Source organism: Moschus berezovskii, chromosome 27 (genome assembly GCF_049115385.1).
Source record: "Moschus berezovskii isolate FMDL1 chromosome 27, NW_MosBer_1.0, whole genome shotgun sequence".
NCBI classification, from domain to species: Eukaryota; Metazoa; Chordata; class Mammalia; order Artiodactyla; family Moschidae; genus Moschus; species Moschus berezovskii.
Window position 1 is genome coordinate 27,305,076 of NC_142486.1, and position 23,079 is coordinate 27,328,154.

The following is a 23,079-nucleotide window of genomic DNA, read 5'->3' on the forward strand; positions in this document are numbered from 1 at the left end:
TTGACATCTGCTTGCTTATCACCAGCCTCTCTCACTCAGCCCCAGCCACGGGCACCAATCTCCATTCCTCAGTCACTCCAAACTCATCCCCAACACAGACCTTTCACATGCACTGTTCCCTCTAAACACTTTTTCTTTGGCTTTTCCCATAGATGCTGCCTTTTCATTCTCCGGTCTCAAGGAAAGCTCATCTCTATGGAGAGACCCTCCTTGACCACCATCTAAACTGTGCCTGAATTATTCTCCCATCACATTGCCTTGTTATCACTTAATCAGAATTTTTCATCATCCTCCTCTATTGTGTGTCTTCCACCCAAAGAGCAAGAATCATGATAACAGAGACCTTCTGTCCTGTCCCGTGATGAGTTCCCAGCTCCTGGCACAGTCAGGGCTCGATAAATGAATATACCTGGCACTCTCCCCAGCGTTACTCACCTGGGCTGCCCAGAGCAGAAGTGCCTGCCTCTGGCCCATTTGCCAGCTGGCATCCCAATTCATGAAAAGATACATGGGACACAAAACAGTGGTCCTTGATCCTTCCTGAGATGCTTCTGCTTCCATAACTTCACACCTTGCTCTCAAATTCTCAAAACCAATGGAAAAAGCAAGGTTCTTTTTTTCTAAGATGACTGCTTAAATTTATTTTTGTGTATTTATTTTTTGGTTGTGCTGTGTGGCATGCAGGACCTAGTTCCCTGACCAGGGATTGAACACATGCTCCCTGAAAGCACATATTCTTAACCACCTGGACTGTCAGAGAAATCCCAGCAAGGTCCTTCTTGAATCAGGTCTGCAACACTCCTTTGGAAGCACCAGTGGTCTCTTAGGCTGACCCATGTTCCTCCTTCAACTGGAAGGCAGCCAAATAAAATAGATACAAGGGTCTAGACCCTGGAGTACAAAGGACCCAAGCTCAAATTCTGGCTTCATCATATTTATTAGCAATTTGCCCTAATACTAATCCTCATCAGCCTTAGTTTCTCCTTCTGTAAAATAACAATGAATCTGTCTGCCTCAAGACAGTCTGAGGCATTATGGACTAATTTATGGACTTTGCATACATGATTAAGTTAAATCTCAGTAGGAGAAGACTGTTCTGAACTATGAAGGTGGGCCCAATGTAATCACGAGGGTTCTTTAAGAGGAAGGCAAGAGAGTCAGAGAAAGAGAGACACTGGAAGATGTTAAGATGCTGGCTTCGAAGTGGAGGAGGGGGCCATGAGCTAAGGAATGCAAGTGGCCTTCAGAAGCTGCTGCTGCTGCTAAGTCGCCTCAGTCGTGTCCGAGTTTGTACGACACCATAGACAGCAGCACACCAGGCTCCTCTGTCCCTAGGATTCTCAGGCAAGAATACTGAAGTGGGTTGCCATTTCCTTCTACAATTCAGAAGCTAGAACACGCAATAAAATGGATCCTCCCAGATAGCTTACAGAAGGGATGCAAGCCTGCTACATCCATTTAAACTTTTGACCTCCGGAACTGTGATACAATGCACTTATGCTATTTTAAGCCACTGGATTTATGGCAATTTACTAGAGCAGCAATAGAAAACAAATTTACCCGCTAATCTAAAATTATATTCTCCACCAAATGTACATACGTTAACATGTATTTGCACAAAACACACACAGATGCATACGTGCATGTAGGCAAACAAAACAAACACACTCTTTACCCCCTCGTTCTTCATGGTCTTCACAGCACTCACCATTTGACAATCAAAATAAATAAGAAAACAACGGCACTTATCTTCCACGAGACACATATACACCCAGAAATAAACACTTCTATGAAGACAGTCATTTTTGTCTATTTTGGTGACTGCTAGAAGCAGGCCTGGCATTATTGAGTAGACAGACACTCAATTTGTTGACTGCATGCTTTCTTCATCTGAGCACTTATACATATTCTATTTCTTATGATTTATATAAAATTTATGTCATCCCTCAACTTTCAACCCTTGAAGACAGCGACCTGTCAGTCACTACTATATCATTTCATCACTAATACAGCACCTTGTCCTCCATAAGATCCCCACAAGCACACGGGGAACAACTGTGTCAACACTGTCATATTCTTCTATACATCCGAGCCCCAGCGTCGTCAGAATCACAACCCATCAAGAGCCCTCACATTTTATTTGATTGCAAATATGCTTAATTCCTGGTTCACTGAAGCAGCAAGAAGGAAAAAAAAAGCCACTTGAGTTTGAAATTTACAAAGCAAATCTGCCCAGCAGAAATACTCATCTTCAGAAGACAGTGGGATCCAATCACTTTTTAAAAGAGAAGGCAACCCACCCCATTCTTCATACTTTCTAGTTGTATTGTTTGCAAACCTTCTGCAAGCACTTTGAGGCCAAGGCTAATCATTTTCCTCCAAGGGGCTCATTTCCTGGAGCTGGTGGTAATTTTGTCTCTGAGGAAGGAACACAGCAGGCAGGAAAACTGAGGCTGTGTGACCGAAGTCCTTCTTGGGGAAAGGATGTGTGAAAATCCAGCCCATTCCCCTTGGCTTGCCAATTAGAAATCCAGGAGGACAGGGCAGTGCAGCCATTTGAAATCCTTGGAATAACCAGATGAACAGGGATATCCCCAAGAAGGAGTGGGCAAGGACATATTTGAATTATGTTATATTCACTTTAAATAACCACAAAGAAATAATTTAGGTGAGTTAGGGACAATCCGTATGTATTAGTTGTCTTTACTTTATTCCCTCTGTCATAGATCTATCTCATCCTGCCACACTGGAAAAGATGCTTGCTTTTTGATTTCTAGACCCATATATGGGCCCCTAAGGGGCAGGGGCTTCCCTAATAGCTCAGTTAATAAAGAATCTGCCTGAGATGCAGGAGACCCTGGTTCAATTCCTGGGTCAGGAAGATCCCCTGGAGAAAGAGCAGGCTACCCACTCCATTATTCTTGGACTTCCCTTATGGCTCAGCTGGTAAAGAATCTGCCTGCAATGCGGGAGACCTCGGTTCGATCCCTCAGTTGGGAAAATCCCCTGGAGAAGGGAAAGGGTACCCACTCCAGTATTCTGTCCTGGAGAATTCCATTGACTGTACAGTCCATGGGGTCGTAAAGAGTTGGACATAACTGAGCGACTTGCACTTCTCTTCAAAGAGTAGGGACCACGTATCATTTTTCTTTGCATTCCTGGAGCCATTATAGTGCCTGACACATTCTAGTCACTCTATTAAACGTTTTAATAGGTGCGCCTATTTAACCAGGAAAAGTACTCCTGTATCAAATGCCTGTGTCTCCACTAATGACTGGTACTCACCAAGGGCACTGGTTCAAACTATAGCGTCTCAGGCCCCTTCTCTAGAGAATAGAATTCTGTCTATCTCATAGCTCTGATCATCAGGCAAGCTTAAGAAACATGTTTACATCCAACTGTTGAACACATCCTTACCTGAAGTGTTCATGTGTTATATTTCCTATCACAGGGCAATCTTCAGCAGGTGAAGTTTCTCACATTCTAAAATAAGAAGCAGGGCCTTTCCATGTCCAGCCATGTATTCCCTCCCTATTGACATTCAACCCTCCAAATGAAGCCTTATATAGTTGGCCCTGAGTATCTGTAGGTTCCACATCTGAGGATTCAATCAACCACGGATCAATTTTTTTTTTTAATTCTGCTGCTGCTGCTGCTGCTAAGTCACTTCAGTCGTGTCCGACTCTGTGTGACCCCATAGACAGAAGCCCACTAAGCTCCCCCATCCCTGGGATTCTCCAGGCAAGAACACTGGAGTGGGTTGCCATCTCCTTCTCCAATGTGTGAAAGTGAAGTCGCTCAGTCGTGTCCGACCCTTAGCGACCCCATGGACTGCAGCCTACCAGGCTCCTCCATCCATGGGATTTTCTAGGCAATAGTACTGGAGTGGCTTGCCATTGCCTTCTCCTTTTTAATTCTAGAAAGTATAAAAAAGCACAACTTGAATTTGCCACATGCCAGGAACTATTCGTATAGCATTGACATTGTATTAAGTATTATAAGTAAGTAGTCTAGAGATGATTTAAGTAATCTAGAGGTGACTTAAAGGAGAAGGCAATGGCACCCCACTCCAGTACTCTTGCCTAGAAAATCCCATGGACAGAGGAGCCTGGTAGGCTGCAGTCCATGAGGTCGCTAAGAGTCAGACACGACTGAGCGACTTCACTTTCATGCATTGGAGAAGGAAATGGCAACCCACTCCAGTGTTCTTGCCTGGAGAATCCCAGGGATGGGGGAGCCTCGTAGGAGGCCATCTATGGGGTCACACAGAGTTGGACACGACTGAAGTGACTTAGCAGCAGCAGCAGAGGTGACTTAAAGGATACATGAAGATGTGCATACGTTATATGCAAACTCTATACAAGGGACTTGAGTGTCCTGGAACTGATCCCCATCCCACCCCTTACCCCACCCCCAGCAGATACCAAGGGATGACTCTCTGTTCTCACTTGCATTATCAGAGCCTTCAAAGGTTTCTACCATAAGACAAGACAGTAGAGCCCACGGGTCTGTATTCTGTCTGACAGTGCCAGACTTGACTGCCTGGAAGTCTTCACATCTGAAAGCCGGCCCTCCTGGTTCTTGGACTCCCTGACACAATATCCTTCCTGCCTGTTCAGCAGATGTGCTGGCTCATGCTTATTTTATCTCATTATCTGTGTCTCTCTTGAGGAACAAGGCCTAGGCAGTGGCTTTAGACCTGTCCTCAGGAGCACTTTGGGCTTCCCAGGTGGCGCTAGTGATAAAGAACCTGCCTGCCAATGCAGGAGATGTAAGAGATGCAGGTTTGATCTCTGGATTGGGAAGATCCCCTGAAGGAGGGCATGGCAACTCACTCCAGTATGCGTGCCTAGAGAATCCCACGGACAGAGAATCCTGGTGGGCTACAGATCATGGGGTCAAAAAGAGTGAAGTGACTTAGCATGCGCACACACTGGGAGACTTTAGACAGCAAGAAGGCCCCAGAACTCCATCTTACTCCCACTAGGACAGCATCTTATTTTCCTAGTTTCTTTAGTGGACCTTCTCCTGCAAAATTTGATTCAAACAAAGAGTTCCATGGATCAAAAAGGTTCAAAAGCTACTAGTGTAAAGCACCATTTTTGAGCTGTACCATAACATCATTATTTTGACCTACGTCTTCCAAGGTCCCATTAGAACAAAAAGGAACTGCCCTTTAGGACGTTGAGAAGCCAGAGCCAAGGACTATAGCTTTCATTTATACTCCACTGATTGACCAAACTGACTGACCCCTACGTCTCCTGGACATCAACTTTTATCAATTCTTGGAAATAGAAGAAACCTCAGAACAAATTAATACTTTCTGTATTAGTCAGTGATCTACTGCTGCATAAGAAATTACCCCAACACTTAGTGCCTCGAATGATAACATTTATCAACTCACAGTTCCTGTGGGCCAGGAATCCAGGCACCACTTAGCTGGGCCATTTAATCCAGGCTCTGACAAGACTACTTTCAAGATACCAGCCAGGACTGCAGTCATCTCAGGGCTGACTGGAGAAGGCTCCGCTCCCTAGACCACCCACATGGTTGTTGGTAGGATTCAGTTTCTCAGGGGTACTGGACTAAGGGCCTCAGTTCCTCTCTAACTGTGGGCTGAAACTGTTGCCAGGGGGCTTCTCCATCCTCCAACTGACAGTTCACAATATAGCAACTGGCTTCCATCAGAGCCAGCAAGTGAGGAAGAGAGTGTAAACTGGATGGAAGCAACCTAACCTTTCAGTTACCTAATCTTGGAAGTGCCATCGCATCCCTTCCGCTGTGTTCTGTTCATCAGAAGCCAGGCCCTAGGACCAGCCCACACTCAAGGGGAGAGGATCATACACGAACACGAATACCAGGAGATGGGGACCACTGGGAGACATTGTAGAAGCTGCCCACCATTCCTTCTAAAGAATGTGTGTGTGCACGCTAAGTCACTTCAGTCATGGCCAACTCTGTGACCTTATGGACTGTAGCCCGCCAGGCTCCTCTGGAGTGGGTTGTCATGCCCTCCTACAGGGGATCTTCCCCATCCAGGGATCAAACCCATGTCTCTTAGATCTCCTGCATTGGCAGGAGGGTTCTTTACCACTAGTGCCACCTGGGAAGCCCTTCTAAAGGATATCTATCAGGTAATCTAGTCAGAAGCAACGGAATAAGATATGATCAGACAGACCTAGTTTCAAATCTTGGGTCTTCCTCTTACTATTTTTTTTGAACTTTTTATTTTGTATTGGAGTATAGCCAATTAACAATTGTGAAACTTTCAGGTGAACAGCAAAGGGACTCAGCCATCTGCATATACATGTATCCATTCTCCCCCAAACTCCCCTCCCATCCAGGCTGTCACATAACATCAAGCAGAGTTCCATGTGCTATACAGTAGGTCCTTTTTGGTTATCCATTTAAAATGTAGCAATGTGTACAAACTCCCTAACTATCCCTTTCCCCTGTCCTTCCCTCCACCTTCCCCCCAACCATAAGTTCTAAGTCTGTGAGTCTGTTTCTGTTTTGTAAGTTCATTTGTATCATTTCTTTTGAGATTCCACATATAAAGGATGCCATATGATATTTCTTCTCAGTCTGACTTAGATCACTCAGTATTATCTAGGTTTACCCATGTTGCTGCAAACTGTATTATTTCATTCTTTTTAATCTGCCTCTTACTATTACATCTACTCCTGACAATAATGACAATGATTGCTCTTGGTATTACCAAGATCTTCACAAGCAGTCACAACATCCTTTTGAGAAAGTCCTTTTACTGCACCCATTGCACAGATGAGGAAACTGAGGCTTAGAGGAGTTCAGCCACTTGTCCAAGATCTCACAGCTAGTGAGCAGAAGCCAGATTTAACCACAGTGCTTCCTGTGCTGAGACCCCAAGGTCATGCTCTGATTGCTAACTTATCTCCTATGACCTCTTCCAGGAAAAAGTGATACTAACACTCACCTTCAAGGGCTAGTTGAGAGGATTAAAGAAGCTAATGAAATAAAGGCACAAAGTCAGACATCAATACAGGTAGGTATTTTGTTTAACAAACACTTGCAGAGCACTTTATCTCTGCCAGCACTGTGCTAGTTCAGGCTTTACTTACCCAGTCTTGTTCAGTGCTCACTCCAACCCATGAGGTAGGGGTAGTAAGTGCTTACACTGGCTTATTATAGCTGGGCTCACTGAGCCTGTGAAACGACTCGAGGAGGTAGGTGCTTGGAGCCCTGCAGTGCATGTGAGCCCAACCCCCAGCCTCCGGCCCCTGGATTCTTTACCAGGGTTCTTGGGCTGCTGAAGTCGGCTTCATCCTCCCGTGTGCCATGTGCAGCTGCCCTGGGAACATCCTTCAACAGCTCACTCCTCCCGCCAGAAGGATAACTCTGGGCTGCATGTTACGCAGTGTCCATCAGCATCTCCCAGAGTTACTTTCACTGTGTCGTCTCACTGGCAGGAGGCTGAATGATACCACCTTTGGGGCTGCCTTCCCTTTCCTGTCTCACTTCTCCACTCACCTACCCATGTTTTCGGAATCTTCCAGATAAGTTAGGGCTTCCCTGGTGGCTCAGATGGCAAAGAATCTGCTGGCAGTGCAGGAGACCCCAGGTCAATCCCTGAATTGGGAAGATCCTTTGGAGAAGGGAACAGCTACCCACTCCAGTATTCTAGCCTGGAGAATTCCATGGGCAGAGGAGCGTGGTTGAACCTTCCAGATAAATTACTTGCACCCAAATCTTTGTCTCAGTGTCTGCTTCCAAGGAAGCTGAAACTGAGACAATACTATTATTACTGTTATCCCATGTTTCAGATGAGAACTCTAAAGCACAGAGAGGTGAAGTTAACTTGTGAAATTGAAATTGCTCAGTCGTGTCCGACTTTTTGCGATCCCATGGACTGTAGACTACCAGGCTCCACAGTCCATGGAATTTTCCAGGCAAGAGTACTTGAGTGGGTTGCCATTTCCTTCTCCAGGGGATCTTCCCAACCCAGGGATCAAACCCGGGTCTCCCACATTGCAGGCAGACGCTTTACCATCTGAGCCGCCAGGGAAGCCTCAAGGGAGGATTTGAGGGAAGTTACCTTGCCTCAGGTCAAACAGCTAGGAAGCAGTAGAGTCAGAATTCAAACCCAGGCAGTCTCGTTGTTAACATGATTCATGATTATGTTTTTCTTTCTGACTAAGCTGGGTAAATAGAGTAAGATCCATTGCCTTATGGTGCCGAGCAAGGTGTCTTTCCACACCAAAGCAGTGTCACCGGCGGCTAGGTGTGCGAAGAGTTTCATGAACTACTACAAAGACCAACTCATTCTCTAATGAAAATGTCAGCTCCCCCGACACAGCTAGCTGTGATCCTCTGAAAGACATGATTATGGAATCCATGCTAATGGTATTATCTTGCAGCAAGGATTTCTGGTGTGCTTATAAACCTAAAGCTGTAATTGCCAAAAAGAACTCGTCGCCCACAAATCAAGCCCCTCTGTATTGACAATTACATCCAGTGTTGCATGGAATTTAATGCCTAAATAATGAAGTCAAAGAACAATGCTTGAGACAGAGCATTTGAATATACTTGATTGATTCATTTCTTGCTCCCATTTAATAACCCACTTAGTTGGTGACGGTTAAGTGCAGCAGACTTAGAAATAACATAACACACTAGAGAGAAAACATTTCACAGATTAATAATTGGATGTGGGTACAAGTTGGCGCTCCCCTAATAGCAGCACAAAAATAGGTTATCGTCAAAAATCTGAATTTAATGTTCCAAAGTGAGGATCCGTGCTTTTCTTTTCCACGGTTCCATACTTACCACCACAGGCTAATGAAACATAAATCAGAAATCAGGAGCTAATAAATGCAATTCTGGGGGAGTATTTCTTTTATCTAATACCTTCCAAGATCGTGATCTTTGTTCAAGATCTTTAATGCTCAGATTACAATGTCTGAATAGTAAGCATATTCGATTATGATTGGACTCTCCAAAAGGCTAATTTATGAACCCTGCAGCCTAACACGTGTGGATCATTTAAAGGAGGATTTGCTCACAGTTCGTTTATACCAATTTCTCCAGTATAGAGATAAACGCTCTTCCATTGCCTGTATGAATACAGTCATTCACATATGTATCTGGCTGGTTTGTTTGATTTGTATAGAAGGATGTACAATTAAATGATACTAATTTGGTGTGTAAAGCAATGTGGGCAGGAATTTTGCTTTGGGGAACATTCCTTACTGTTCTGATGAAGGAAGGAGGTGGTTAGTCCACAGCAGTCACTCTCTCAGGTGGGACAGTGACAAAATGGGCTTCCTCTCCTGCCATCGTTCTTTCTGAAATAATTTCATGGTGTCTATGGGAAAATATTTTCCCCCAACAAACTCAGTCTTAATGTGAGTTTATCAACATCGTCATCCGGATAATCTGCTGTGAGATTTACACTCTACTCCCTGTTTATCATAGAATGGCCACACCCTGGAGCAGAGTGAGAACTGCTTTGTGATTTTGCTGTAGGGAACTAGCAGAGAAGAGTGAAGGCATTTCCTATGTGCTTGAACCATCCTATGCTGAAAAGAACCGGTCCATTTATTCTACAGGCTACTGACTTTTGCCACAACATCAGTTATTTTTTAAAAAATTATTGCCAAAGAGTATACAGGATACCAATTCAGTAAAACTGAATGGCACAAATAACACTCAAATGTTAGGACAAAACTGGGGAAAATATTATGCAGAGACTTACATTTCAACTCTGCATATTTATACGAACTGATTCTGAGACCCCTGGCAGTCAAGACATCAGGGGAACATCATCCCTTATATGGCTCCACAGGGAGAACAGACATTTTCCTGGGTAAGCACCACCACTAACCTGTAAAGTGCCCCTTGGAGAGCTAGTAACATCCCCCCAACACCCTCTCCTCCACACACATCCCTTCCATGGACAGGCTCCTCTTGTTGAGCACAGAATGCCTACATGCAATTTGAAAATAAAATAAGTACCCCCTGGGTGGGAACAGGCAAGCTTACTGAGCCTTAAGGCAAGGAAGAAGACATCTCTTCCTCTAGGAAGAGTCAAAGAAAACAGCACAGCAAGCAGATGCTGGCTCAGTTTCAGCTTCCACATACTCCTTTGGCAGGACTGTACACAAGGACCTGGATTTAATTCTAAAACTTTTTCATGCAGGGCTTCAGACAGGACCACAGACAGGTAGGGTGGGCAAAACTCTCAACAATGGGAATACTGTTGGGCTCCCTGAAGCAAGGGTCAGCCTCTGGTGAAAATCAACATGTGTCTAAGGGAAATTCAAAGGAAAACAATTCTACAGGAGCCGTGATAAAGTAGTCCTACTTCTCTCAACAAGCTCAGGATATACCTTCGGAGAAAATGGAGAAATTGGTAAACCATTCAGCTAAGTAACGGTGCCATTAATAAGAGCAACGCCCAAACCAGAGGCAGACCTGCCAGGACCTGTGAGGGTCTTCCACCCAGGGGCAGGAATGGCAGAACGGAGGCAGCTGAGATACTGGTACAATTTCTACCTTCTCTCTTTTATTTCAATAAATAAGCCCCCTCTTTCCTTCGTTAAAGTCCCTCTCTTGAAGAGCTTGATTTAATGAGCCATTCAAGTGGGTTGGCAAGCATAGAAACAGGCTATAAATTAGGAAAACAGCCCAGAAATCATAAGGATAACTGTGGGTGGTGGGAGCTTAAAGAGGAATGCCAGAGTTGAGTCTCCTTGACACTGGAGAAAAGAAGGGAATAAGGAAAGGAATGAAGCTCTGGGATTTGCTACTTCGAAGCTATCCTCTGTAATCCTCTAATATTGAAAAGCCAACCAAAGACACCAAGATAGCATATCAGGCTATTGTATTTTCCATAAGCACGGCGCCACTCAGCGGGAAAGCGCTATATGCCTATAACTAGTCCTCAAGAGCCCCTCCCACTGGAAAAGCCACACCCCAATCGTGAGGGGAGGAGCCTCTTATAGATGTAATTGGTACTGGCCAACCAGGGAGCACTATGCAAATTATGAGTCTTCTGATTGGACACAGCCTGGGACGATACCAACCTATGCCTATGCAATAGGGTTTAACCCTTCTGTTCTTGTTTTCACTGTCAGTCCGGAACCAAGAATAGCTTCACTCTCAGACTCTGAACTCATTAGGCAGGCAAAAAAGGTTTGTGGGCCCCTGGTGCTTGAGCTACAGAAAGCTAGCTAGTACAATGGAAGACCAGGGGGATATTCCTCCCCCTGTTCCAAGAGTTTTCTTCATGACCTATCGTATTATGGTCAACATCCGGAATGAACAACTAATAACTGCAAAAATGCCTTGAGGGGCTTCACCTATTTACATATAAATAGTTCTGACCAGAGTTGGCCACCAGCAACGGTTAATTTAATTTACTATCCCTTGGCAAAAGAATAGTCATTGGTTTTCCAGCACTTTTAACCTTGGTAGACCCTTGGGAAATAAAAATTAGATTGAGAGAAAATTACCAGTGGTGGAGAACAGTATAAAAGTGACAGTAGCATATATAAACCTCCGGCAGGAGTGGAGTAAAGTGGCATATTATTGTTTGCTGGCTCCCAAAGTTCAATATTTCTTGTGTGATTTACACTTCGCCATTGTCTCAACCCCCCGCCCCCCCCCCCCCAAGAGTATTTCTGGCCACTCCGGGCAGTCTCTCCCAAGATACACTCCTTGTTACTGTCAGAGAAGGACCAGATTACCTGGCTAAACAGGGAGAGATATTTAGACAAAGAGCCATGAGAAAACGGAACTCAACAAATAAGAGTTTAAAGAGACGCCTGAATGAAGCAGGGGAGTGTCTGGGTGGGGGAGGCTGTCCTGCTTTCTCTGTAGAATTCTACCATAATGCTCAACTCTGATGCCAGGTTCTGGCTAATGCTGCCCCTTTCAGCCTCACTGCTCACCATGGATGTTGCCATTCCATGAAACTTCCTGTGTTCACACACACACACACACCCCTATACCACAATGGTGTCTCTTCCCTGAACCTTTATTCACATGATATCCTCTGCCTGGACCACCCTTCATCCCCTTCCCTGTTTTGCCTGTCTAGCTCCTAACTGCCCTTCAACGCAGCCAGGGTTATCACCTCTTCTAGCAAGCATTCCCAGATCATCTCTAGGCCAGGTGAGCACCTGCTTTGTCTCAGCCCCGGGATCTTGCCTCTTATATTGTTCATATCCATCTGTCTGTGTGTTTTCATCATCCCCACTTCAGAACACACAATGAGTCTGTTGTGATCGTCTAAAGAACTGAAAATTTAAGTCCAGAGAGAAAGGTCAGGGTTCAAAACAAGCAATGGAGGCATGGAGCTCAGGAAACTTCTAACAGACATCTCCAGCTGGACAGGCTTCCTCACATAGGCTTTTTCCTTCCTGCATATACCACAACTGTGTCCTGATTGTATTTGTGTAATTATTTGATTAATGCACACACACACATACATACACAAGACTATAAAGACCCATATATTTAGTACAGTGCCTAGCACATATATACCCTATAAACATGCAGTAGTTAATTAATGGCTTAATTAATTAATGAGCACATATGAACAGATAAGAGAGATAAAAGCAGAAATAAGGTCATGCTGCTGCTGCTGCTAAGTCGCTTCAGTCGTGTCTGACTCTGTGTGACCCCACAGATGGCAGCTGACCAGGCTCCGCCGTCCCTGGGATTCTCCAGGCAAGAACACTGGAGTGGGTTGCCATTTCCTTCTCCAGTGTGTGAAAGTGAAAAGTGAAAGTGAAGTCGTTCAGTCGCATCCGACTAGTAGCGACCCCATGGACTGCAGCCCACCAGGCTCCTCCATCCATGCGATTTTCTAGACAAGAGTACTGGATTGGCTTGCCATTGCCTTCTCCGAAATAAGGTCATAGATGGGGCTAAATTCCAAAGTTCATTTGTATGTCTGCCTGGCACAAAATAGACGTGGACATTGTATGAAAATAATGGATACTGAACTCTAATTCTAATGAAATTACATCCAGTCCTGGGAGAGTGTGCGTCTGAGACTTATGTTTAAACAAATATTGAAACCACCATGGTATTTCTCTTCCCCAATACATCCCCAAACCTACAATTTGTGAAGTATAAGCAGATTCAAACAATGAAGCTGTCTACATCTGACCAAAACCCTCATTTTACATGTAATGAGGTGAAGCAAGATTTTATTCACGTATCCACTGGCATGATAACGTCTCTTGGAGAAAACACTATTTCGTTTAGAAGATACTTTAATTAACAGTTTGAAGTAGTGAATGAGGCCAAAAAGTTATGCGCAAGTCACAGGAGAAGAACACCAAAGTGGCTTGGATAAAATGTGACCACAGTTAACCATTGATTCTCTTATTTTATCAAGTTCAGTTATGAGTAGAATTTGCAAGTTTGGGGCAGAGAAGAATTGCTCTGATAATAGGAGGGGATCCAGAGCACCAAACTGGGTGTGAGAGAAGGAAAACACAGACATAATATAATAGTAATACACTTGGGGAGTTTTCAGTTTGTTTGTGATATGGTAACCTATTGTGATAGCTCATTGCTATGTCTCCCCAACAACCTTTTCAGTAAATTGTGCTTGACTCTTGTGTGAGTGGATTTTATCTGAGGGCGTGGGGCTCAAAGAAAATGATAAGTGAACAGCAGACATCTGGATGTTAAAGGAATAGGGAAAATTATTCTCAGCCAAGCTAAACAACTTGCCAGAGGACCCTCTGCTAGCCACAGACTTAACCATTTCAGATCTATCAGCTTTCTCTCTCCCTCTCTTATATATTAAGGCTTTCAACCAGCCACTTAGCACACAATTCTGAAAGGAAAAAAGGAAGGGTGAATTCATTTGGATGAGTTAATGTCAACAATTATTGACATCTAATATATGTCAAACAATTTACATGGACTCATTTAAATCTCATAACTATGAAGCAGTTGGCATTATTTCTCTTTTTTAGGTGAAGAATAAAGGAATTCAGGACCATGGAAGAAAGTTATTCCAATTCAGGCAGCCAGTAGTGTTAGAACCTGGAATTGAATTCTCATCTGTCTTTCCACCATATATTACTGTAGTCATATACGGGTGTGAGAGCTGAACTACAAAGAAGGCTGAGCACCGAAGAATTGATGCTTTCAAACTGTGGTGCTGGAGAAGACTCTTGAGAGACCCTTGGACTACAAGATCAAACCAGTCAATCCTAAAGGAAATCAACCCTGAATATTTATTGGAAGGACTGATGCTGAAACTGAAGCTCCAGTACTTTGGCCACCTGATGCAAAGGACTGATTCATTGGAAAAGTCCCTGATGCTGGGAAAGATTGAAGGTAAAAGGAGAAGGGGGCGGCAGAGGATCAGATGGTGAGATAGCATCACTGACTCTAACGACATGGATCTATGCAAACTCCAGGAGATAGTGAAGGACAGGGGCATGCTGCAGTCCATGGGGTTGCAAAGAATTGGATGCAACTCAGCGACTGAACACCACCACTACCACTAACCCTTAAAAGGGCTGGACTGTACCTAAGGAAGGAAAAGGGAGTTTGGGAAATGGTACCATCAATTCAGGTATGGTTTCCAGGGAGAACTGTTGCCACAGAGTATTTTAATACTCTAGGGTGTCAAACAAGGTGTACAGGTAAGATATATAATCATGAACATGAGAACCATGGGACTTATGTTTGGTTTAATCACCAAGGAAGTCACATAGCATGGTGTTTTGGAGTCAGGCAAATCCTGGCTTGAATCATGGCTCTGATTTATTATCTAAAACAGTTCAACTCTAAACATCCATTTAGAAATAATAATCATAAACATAAATTTAACAGTTAATCAAAAGAAGAACAGCTCTTCTGAATCAGGGAACAACTGTTACCAGAGAATATGAACTCTAAATCTCCTTCATGAGAGTCATAGCAGCCTCAGTTGTCAAAGAGTAAGAGCTCAGCCTTGTAATTCCCTTAAGTCCTAAGAATAAACTTGAACAACCGGTGTCTACAGAATAGTCAACTTTATAGAAGAAACAAGGTTGGTAGTGTGACCTTGGGAAAATTACTTCACCTGTTTGAGACTCAGGGCTGTCATCTGTAAAATGGGGGTAGCCAAGCACAAAAGTCACTTTTGTAAATGATCTGAGATACTGTGTATAAAGTGCTGAGCACAGTGTCTGGCACATTAAAGGGAGTGATGATGGTGGCGATGATGATGATTGCAAACGTGACAGTGGCAAAAACAATGATGTAAAGACAAGACCACGATGAGAGAACCATCTGTTAAGGATGATGTGGTAGAAGGTATTGCTCCTGGGGGCTGATGTTGATGATGTGAATGATGCTAATGAAGACTGACGTGGCTGATAATGACGATGATGACAATGACATCAAAGGCGGCATGATTCGGTGGGAAGACCATGATGAATGATGTTTGTGACGCTGCTGTGTTTGCGCGTGTTGATGACGTTGGTATAGGTGAAGGAGATGGAGAAAGAAGAGACAAAGGAGAAAGAGGAAGGAAAACAGAAAAAGGAAGAAGGAATTAAAAGAAAGAGGAGAATTTCCCTAAAGCAGCCACTACAACTCAGAGATGACCAGGTCTCACAAACCCAAACTCTGCTCCTCCAACTAGAACAGATACCCCCTTCCTGACTGGAGGAACATCAGGTTCAACAGTGGAGATGGGATCTCCCTTCCACCTCATTTTCCAGCACGCTTCTCACCCAAGAATGAGAAAAGGACCTTATTCTTTCAATCCCGTGTGTAGAGTCATATAGACATGTGCTCACCATAACCTTTATAGCCAGATACTTTCTGTGCACCGGAGCCCAAACCATGAAGACTAACGAAATATAGGGTCAATCCTCAAGAGCTGAGTGTCCAGTAGACTGAGACCTCACCTGGGAGTCCCTGGCCAAATCACTTCCTCAAAGTCATCATTCATGAAATGGAAGCTACATCTTCTCAAGAGTTCAAAGAATATCAAGTGGATGAATAAGATCACACAAGTAAATATGCTCTGAGTTCTCTCAAGTAGCTACTATGAATATCTCAATTTTAGATAATTAAGAAGTGCTGAATTATTCTAATGGTTAGAAGCATTTAACAAGTTAATTAATCTCTCTGGATGTCTTTTTGATGAAATAATAATCTTATACAACAGTACCTATCTTATAGTGACAAGCTTTGTTGTTGCTGTTGAGTCTCTAAGTCGTGTCCAACTCTTTGCAACCCCATGGATTGCAGCACACTAGACTTCCTGTCCTTCACTATCTCTAGGAGTTTGCTTAAACTCGTGTCCATTGAGTTGGTGATGCCTTCCAACCATCTCATCCTCTGCCACCCTCTTCTCCTTTTGCCTTCAATCTTTCCCAGCATCACGGTCTTTTCCAACGAGTCAGTTCTTTGCATCACATGGCCAGAATATTGGAACTTCAGCTTCAGCATCAGTCCTTCCAATGAGTACTCATGGTTGATTTCCTTTAGGATTGATTGACTGGTTTGATTTCCTTGCAGTCCAAGGGACAAAGAGTCTTCTCCAGCACCACAGTTCAAAGGCATCAATTCTGTAGCGCTCAGCCTTCTTTATGGTCCAACTCTCACATCCATACATGACTACTGGAAAAACCATAGCTTTGCCTATACTGGCCTCTGTCAGCAAAGTGACGTCTTCACTTTTTAATACGCTGTCTAGGTTTGTTATAGTTTTCCTTCAAGGAGCAAACATCTTTTAATTTAAGGCTGTAGTCACTGTCTTCAGTGATTTTGGAGAAATCTGCAGTGATTCTGGACAAGGCTTAACTAAGATAATCTGTATGAAGAGTTCAACATAATATCTTTCTTATGGCATCCTCCAGTAACACCAGCTGAAATTATTATTAGTGTAGGAGACAACAAGAAAATAAAACAAATATGGCCAAAGTACATTATTATTGTTGTGAATCTTCTGCTTGAAATTTTCAGTGGTTTTCTTGCAATTCTAAGGATAGAATCCAAATATTTAACACAGCTGGCAAAGCCCTTTATGACCTGGCTCCTGCCTAACTCTCCCCATGGACTAAATCTTCCCAAACTGCTTTCACACCTTCCAGGTTTCAAGGTCTTTCTCTCTTCACACTCTGATCATGCTGCTTACCCTCCTGGAACACTCAGCCCCAGGCTTGGAGGAGCTGCCTTCCTCCAGGAGCCTACCACTCTTGAAAATCCCAAATCACAGTATGGTTGGGTAACTTCCTGGTGACTTACCTGTTTCCACAACTACTTGGGATTGAGATGGTATATGCTCAGTCACTCAGTTGTATCCGACTCCTTGCGACTCTGACTCCATGGATTATAGCCTGCCAGGCTCCTCTGTCCATGGGATTTCCCAAAGCAGGAATACTGGAGTGGGTTGCCATTGCCTCCTTCTGAGATACTGACTGTTAATATTCACCATCTAACACAGCACCTGGCACACAGTAAAGCTTGCTAAATGAAGGAAAGATAGGTATGATTGATGGAAGCCTGGGGCACAGCGAAGGAACATGGAGGCTCAGAGGGAGCCAAATGGAGACTCTATCCAGACAGATAAAAAGAGTAAGAGCATTCCAGAAAGAGAGAACATTATGGACAAACAGAAGTATGACAGCATGGTACATTGGGGAAACTCCATATAAATGGGTAGCTCTGAAATACAGGATTCCAGAGTAGGGTGGAACAAGAGGCTGTTCATTGTGTTGCAGGCAAGCAACCTGGCCTTTATCCTGTAGACACTGCGCAACCATTGAAGAAATGAAAGCAGAGGACTCATCTGACCAGGCTGCAGCCTGAGATTAGTGACTGGGACTTAGGATCTCTCTTTCATTATTTCCCATCCTTTCTTCTCACCTGTCCCATCCTTTTTCTCTCCTTTCTTCTACCTTCTCAAATATATTCTTTCTTTTCCTATAGGTTCCATTTACATGGATTTTGTTGACCCTGGATGTTAGAGAACCATGAATTTCGGGAGGTAGTCCTACCAGCTTCAGTTGAGATTCAGGGAAATAACCTTTCATTCCAACACAACCCAAAACACAAACAGACACTTCTCCCCAACATGAGGACTCGACACATGGTCTGAAAGTGAGGCAGAAGTGATATCGTCATCTTGATATAAAGGGAACATGCTTGTTGCTTGTTTAAAATAATTATTTACCTGAGAGTGTCTGTGGAAACACTAAGCTTTTCCAGTGATCAATGCACTTCCTTTTTAATTGTAAATATGACTCTTCTCATCCCTCCTTTTTTGTGTAACTTCTGACTAACCTCTTTCAGTGCAAGATTACCAGGAAATTCCACTGAATAATATGGCTAATGAAATTATTCTAAAACAATTGTTATCTAACTGAAAGTCCTAGACTTAAATTTGAGGATGAAGGTAGGGTTAAGATTTAGGTTTAGTTCTGTAAAGCAATTATCCATCAATTAAAAATAAATATTTTTTTTAAAAAAAGATTTAAGTTTAGCATTAAGGTTTTGAGCTTGGATCAAGGTTAATGTTAAGGGGAGGTTAGATTTGGGTATGTTTGAGTAGATAAGAATAGGTAATGTTACAGTAGGTAAGAGAAAGTTTAGGTTAGGGTTAAGGCTGGTGTCAGGTTTAACACTAGAGTTATAGTTAAGGGACTTCTGGAGAAAGGGAAATGAGATTGAAGGGCAGTTAAGATTCTAACGACTTTAACACACACACATCAGTTTTACCTTTTTTTTTCTTTTCTGTTGAACATCACTCAAAATAGTAATAATAAAAAAGGAATCTACTTTTGTCTGATTCATGAATGGGGTTTCAAAAATCACTGATCTAAGAAACCTCCAAAGTCATGTATCAGATTCAAAGACAGACACCATAGGCCATTTTTCAGGAACAGCCTCATGAATAAGAAGCATTTAGACTCCTGCAGGCATAGTACCTTCATAGCTGAAGCTGCCCCATTACAGGAGAGGACAACGGGGATCCCCTGGGGTGAGAGAACAGTCTAGATGCCCTTTCCTCCTGACTGGCAGGAGCTGGGAAGTATGATCGGGAGTAGGAACAAGACCACACATGCCCTCTCTTGTGGTAGGTGGAACTAAGGGAAATAGTATAGAATGATTATTGCCTGAGCCAGTTAGAAGTTCCAAGGAACAGGCCCCTGGATTCAAGAGGTTAGGAAAAAACTATGGTATGAAACCAAGGATGGCTGGGGAGCTAATAATTGATCGAGCATGGAGAAATTTTTGAGACTGAGGATTAGTATTCTTTTATTACAGTAGGTATCAGCAAAAATTTTCTGTAAAGGGCCAGATAGTAAATATTTTAGGCTCTGAAGCCAAAAATAGTCTCTGTAATAGTTACTGAACTCTCTGCTGCTCAGAACAGAAGTACCCATAGACCATATATATATAAATAAGCATGCTCTGTCCCAGTATTTAGTTTAAAAAATTAGGCAGCAGACCATATTTGACCCTGGGTCATGATTTGTTGACTCTTGTTCTAGGGTATTTGGGAACAACTTTTGTGATCCTCTACAAGAAGGGTGTTCTGAGAATTGAACCAATATAGAGAAATACAGAATGAAGATATTAGAGATCAAAATCAAGGCTGTAGCATTAGTAGAAACCCTGGATCCAGCCATACCTGAAACTAACATCCCTGATATCTTCATTTACATGAAACAATGAATTATTATTTTTAAGTAGCATGAGTAAAGTCTCTGTCCACTGAAACCAGAAAATCCCCAATTGGTAGCCACAGCGCACAAGATGTCACCAAAAAATGTCCAGTCTCTTCCCAAATCTTCTGACTCCCATTCTAGTTCTCATCCATTTCAACCAGCATCAGGCAGAATGAATGCCCTTGTTGAGATATCTTTTGTTCTAGCCAAAGACCCATGTCGCCAACGTGGGTTGGATTCTGCTCCAAAAAACCCCCCACTTTTGAAATACCATTAAAGGAAATTATGTGCTTAAGAAATGCTACCGTAGATGTGGAAAGTTGACAGAACAGCCCTGGAGGGCCAGATGGATTCCAAACAGCTGTGACTTGATGGAGGCGCTCCATTTGGCAGGACCAGGAAGAGCCCAGCAGGAACAGCATCAATTAGCAACCTCTTCTTAGAGAGGATGATTGCAGCACATCACTGCAATCACGCTTCATGCAGCCACTACAAATGATGGTTATAAAGCCTCTGTAGCAACATGTAGACATGTTTGATACAATTTTAAACAAGAACCTCAGAATACACTGGAATTCTCTTTCATTGATGAAGGGATGATTAATTGACACAAACTCTCTAGAAAGTGATTTTGCAATATGGTTTGAAAACCCTTAAAACCCTCATAACTTTCAATTCAGCAATCCTCCTCTCCTATAAGAAACCATCCTAAGCAAATAATCAGAAATGTAAACACAGATTCCTGCCCAAGAATGTTCATCACAGCATTATTTATAATAGCAATAAAAGGAAATAGTACCCAAATGCTGAAAGTAAGAAGTTGATGAAATATATTATGGTATATAGCCACAGGATGGAAAGTTCTGATAGCCAGCAAAAAATACAATTAGGAAGAATTTTTAATAACATGAGAACATATTCACACTATGGTAGGTTAAAAAACAGAACACAAATTGCATATATCCTGTGATAACCTCTAAATAATACACGGTGCAGTCTTTTTACTTACCTGAATATGGTGATGAAATGTTTGTGTTGGCGGGCTCAGGGCTCCTCTTATGGGTTTATTTGCATGGGGATGTTTTTCCAGGGGCAAACGAGCTAATAAGGAGGTGGTAGGAGTTGTCCGAGAAAGAGAAGAAAGCAAGGACAATTAAAGGGAGGTACAACGAAGCAGCATCTGACCCTTCACGCTGATATATCGGAGGCCCCCACTGAGGAGAAGTTGAGGAGATTCTCAAGATCTCAAACACCTCTTCTCCAGGGAAGCCTTCCTCTTTCCCTACATGAGACCCGATGCCTCTGATAAAAGCTCTCAAAGCACTTTTTTCATTTCTATTTCAAAGCACATAATAAATGTTGTCATTGTATATTTAGATGATATGCCATTCTCATGCACCAGTCCTGTCTTGTTGAATATGGTAGTCACTTTTTAAAAAATTTTTATTAGCATGCAGTTGATTTACAATGTTGTGTTAGTTTCAGATGTACAGTAAGTGAATCAGTTATACATATATCCACTCTTTTTTAGATTTTTTTTCCCATATAGGTCATTACAGAGTATTCAGTAGAGTTCTCTAAACTATACATTAGGTCCTTATTTAGTTATCAGTCATTTTAAATAGCAAATTCCACAGACAAAGGAACCTGGCAGGCTACAGTCCATGGTTTTGCAAAGAGCTGACACAACTGAGCAACTGAGCATACACACATACCTTGAAATTTAAGTATCAATTAATTCAGAGACTTTTCTGGTGGTCCAGTGATTAGGACTTCACCTCCAGTGCAGGGGGTACAGGTTTAACCCCTGGAAATAGGATCCCACATGCCTCAGGGCCAAAAAAAAAGAAAAAAAAACAGAATATAAATAACAAAAACAATATTGCAAGAAATTCAATATAGACTTTAAAAATGGCCCACATCAACAGAAACCAACACAATATTGTAAAGTGATTGTCTTCCAGTTAAGAATAGCTTTTTTTAAAAATGGGGCTTCCCTGGTGGCTCAGATGATAAAGCGTCTGTCTGCAATTCAGGAGACCTGGGTTCAATCCCTGGGTCGGGAAGATCCCCTGGAGAAGGAAATGTGCAGCCCACTCCAGTACGTTTGCCTGGAAAATCCTATGGACGGAGGATCCTGGTAGGCTATAGTCCATGGGGTCGCAAAGAGTCGGACATGACTAAATGACATCACTTTCTTTCATTTTCTTTCATTTTTTTTAAAAATAAGTAATCAACAAGGACCTACTATATAGCACAGAGAACTCTACTCAGTACTCTGTAATAACCTATATGGGAAAAGAATCTGATAAAAGATGGACATATGTGTATGCATAACTGAACCATTTTGCTATACACCTGAAACTAACACAGCATTATAAATCAACTGCACCCCAATATAAAATAAAAACTAAATAAATTTTAAAAGATCTGAGAAGAATAAATAATACAAATGGTCCACATCAAAAAAAAAAAACTTTTAAAATAATTAATTAACTCAGATAAGACAAACACTGGAGTGGATAGTCATTTCCTTCTCCACAGGATCTTCCCAATCCAAGGATCAAGCTCTTGTCTCCAGATTTCTAGGAAGATTCCTTACCACTTGAGCCATCAGAGAAGCCAGATAAGACCATACAAAAGTCTATTTCTTGGACAAACAAGCCACATTTCAAGTGCCCAAGAGCTGCATGTGACTAGTGGCCATCACCAGGGACAGTGGACAGCGTAGATATTAAACACCTCCATCATCACAATGCCAAAGAATGCTCAAACTACCGCACAATTGCACTCATCTCACACGCTAGTAAAGTAATGTTCAAAATTCTCCAAGCCAGGTTTCAGCAATACGTGAACCGTGAACTTCCAGATGTTCAAGCTGGTTTCAGAAAAGGCAGAGGCACCAGAGATCAAATTGCCAACATCCACCGGATCATGGAAAAGCAAGAGAGTTCCAGAAAAACATCTATTTCTGCTTTATTGACTATGCCAAAGCCTTTGACTGTGTGGATCACAATCAGTTCGGTCGCTCAGTCGTGTCCAACTCTTTGCGACCCCATGAATCACAGCACACCAGGCCTCCCTGTCCATCATCAACTCCCAGAGCTCACTCAAACACATGTCCGTTGAGTCGGTGATGCCATCCAGCCATCTCATTCTCTGTTGTCCATTGAGTCGGTGATGCCATCCAGCCATCTCATTCTCGTCTCCTCCCACCCCCAATCCCTCCCAGCATCAGACTCTTCTCCAGTGAGTCAGCTCGTCACATGAGGTGGCCAAAGTATTGGAGTTTCACAATAAACTGTGGAAAATTCTGAAAGAGATGGGAATACCAAACCACCTGACCTGCCTCTTGAGAAACCTATATGCAGGTCAGGAAGCAACAGTTAGAACTGGACAT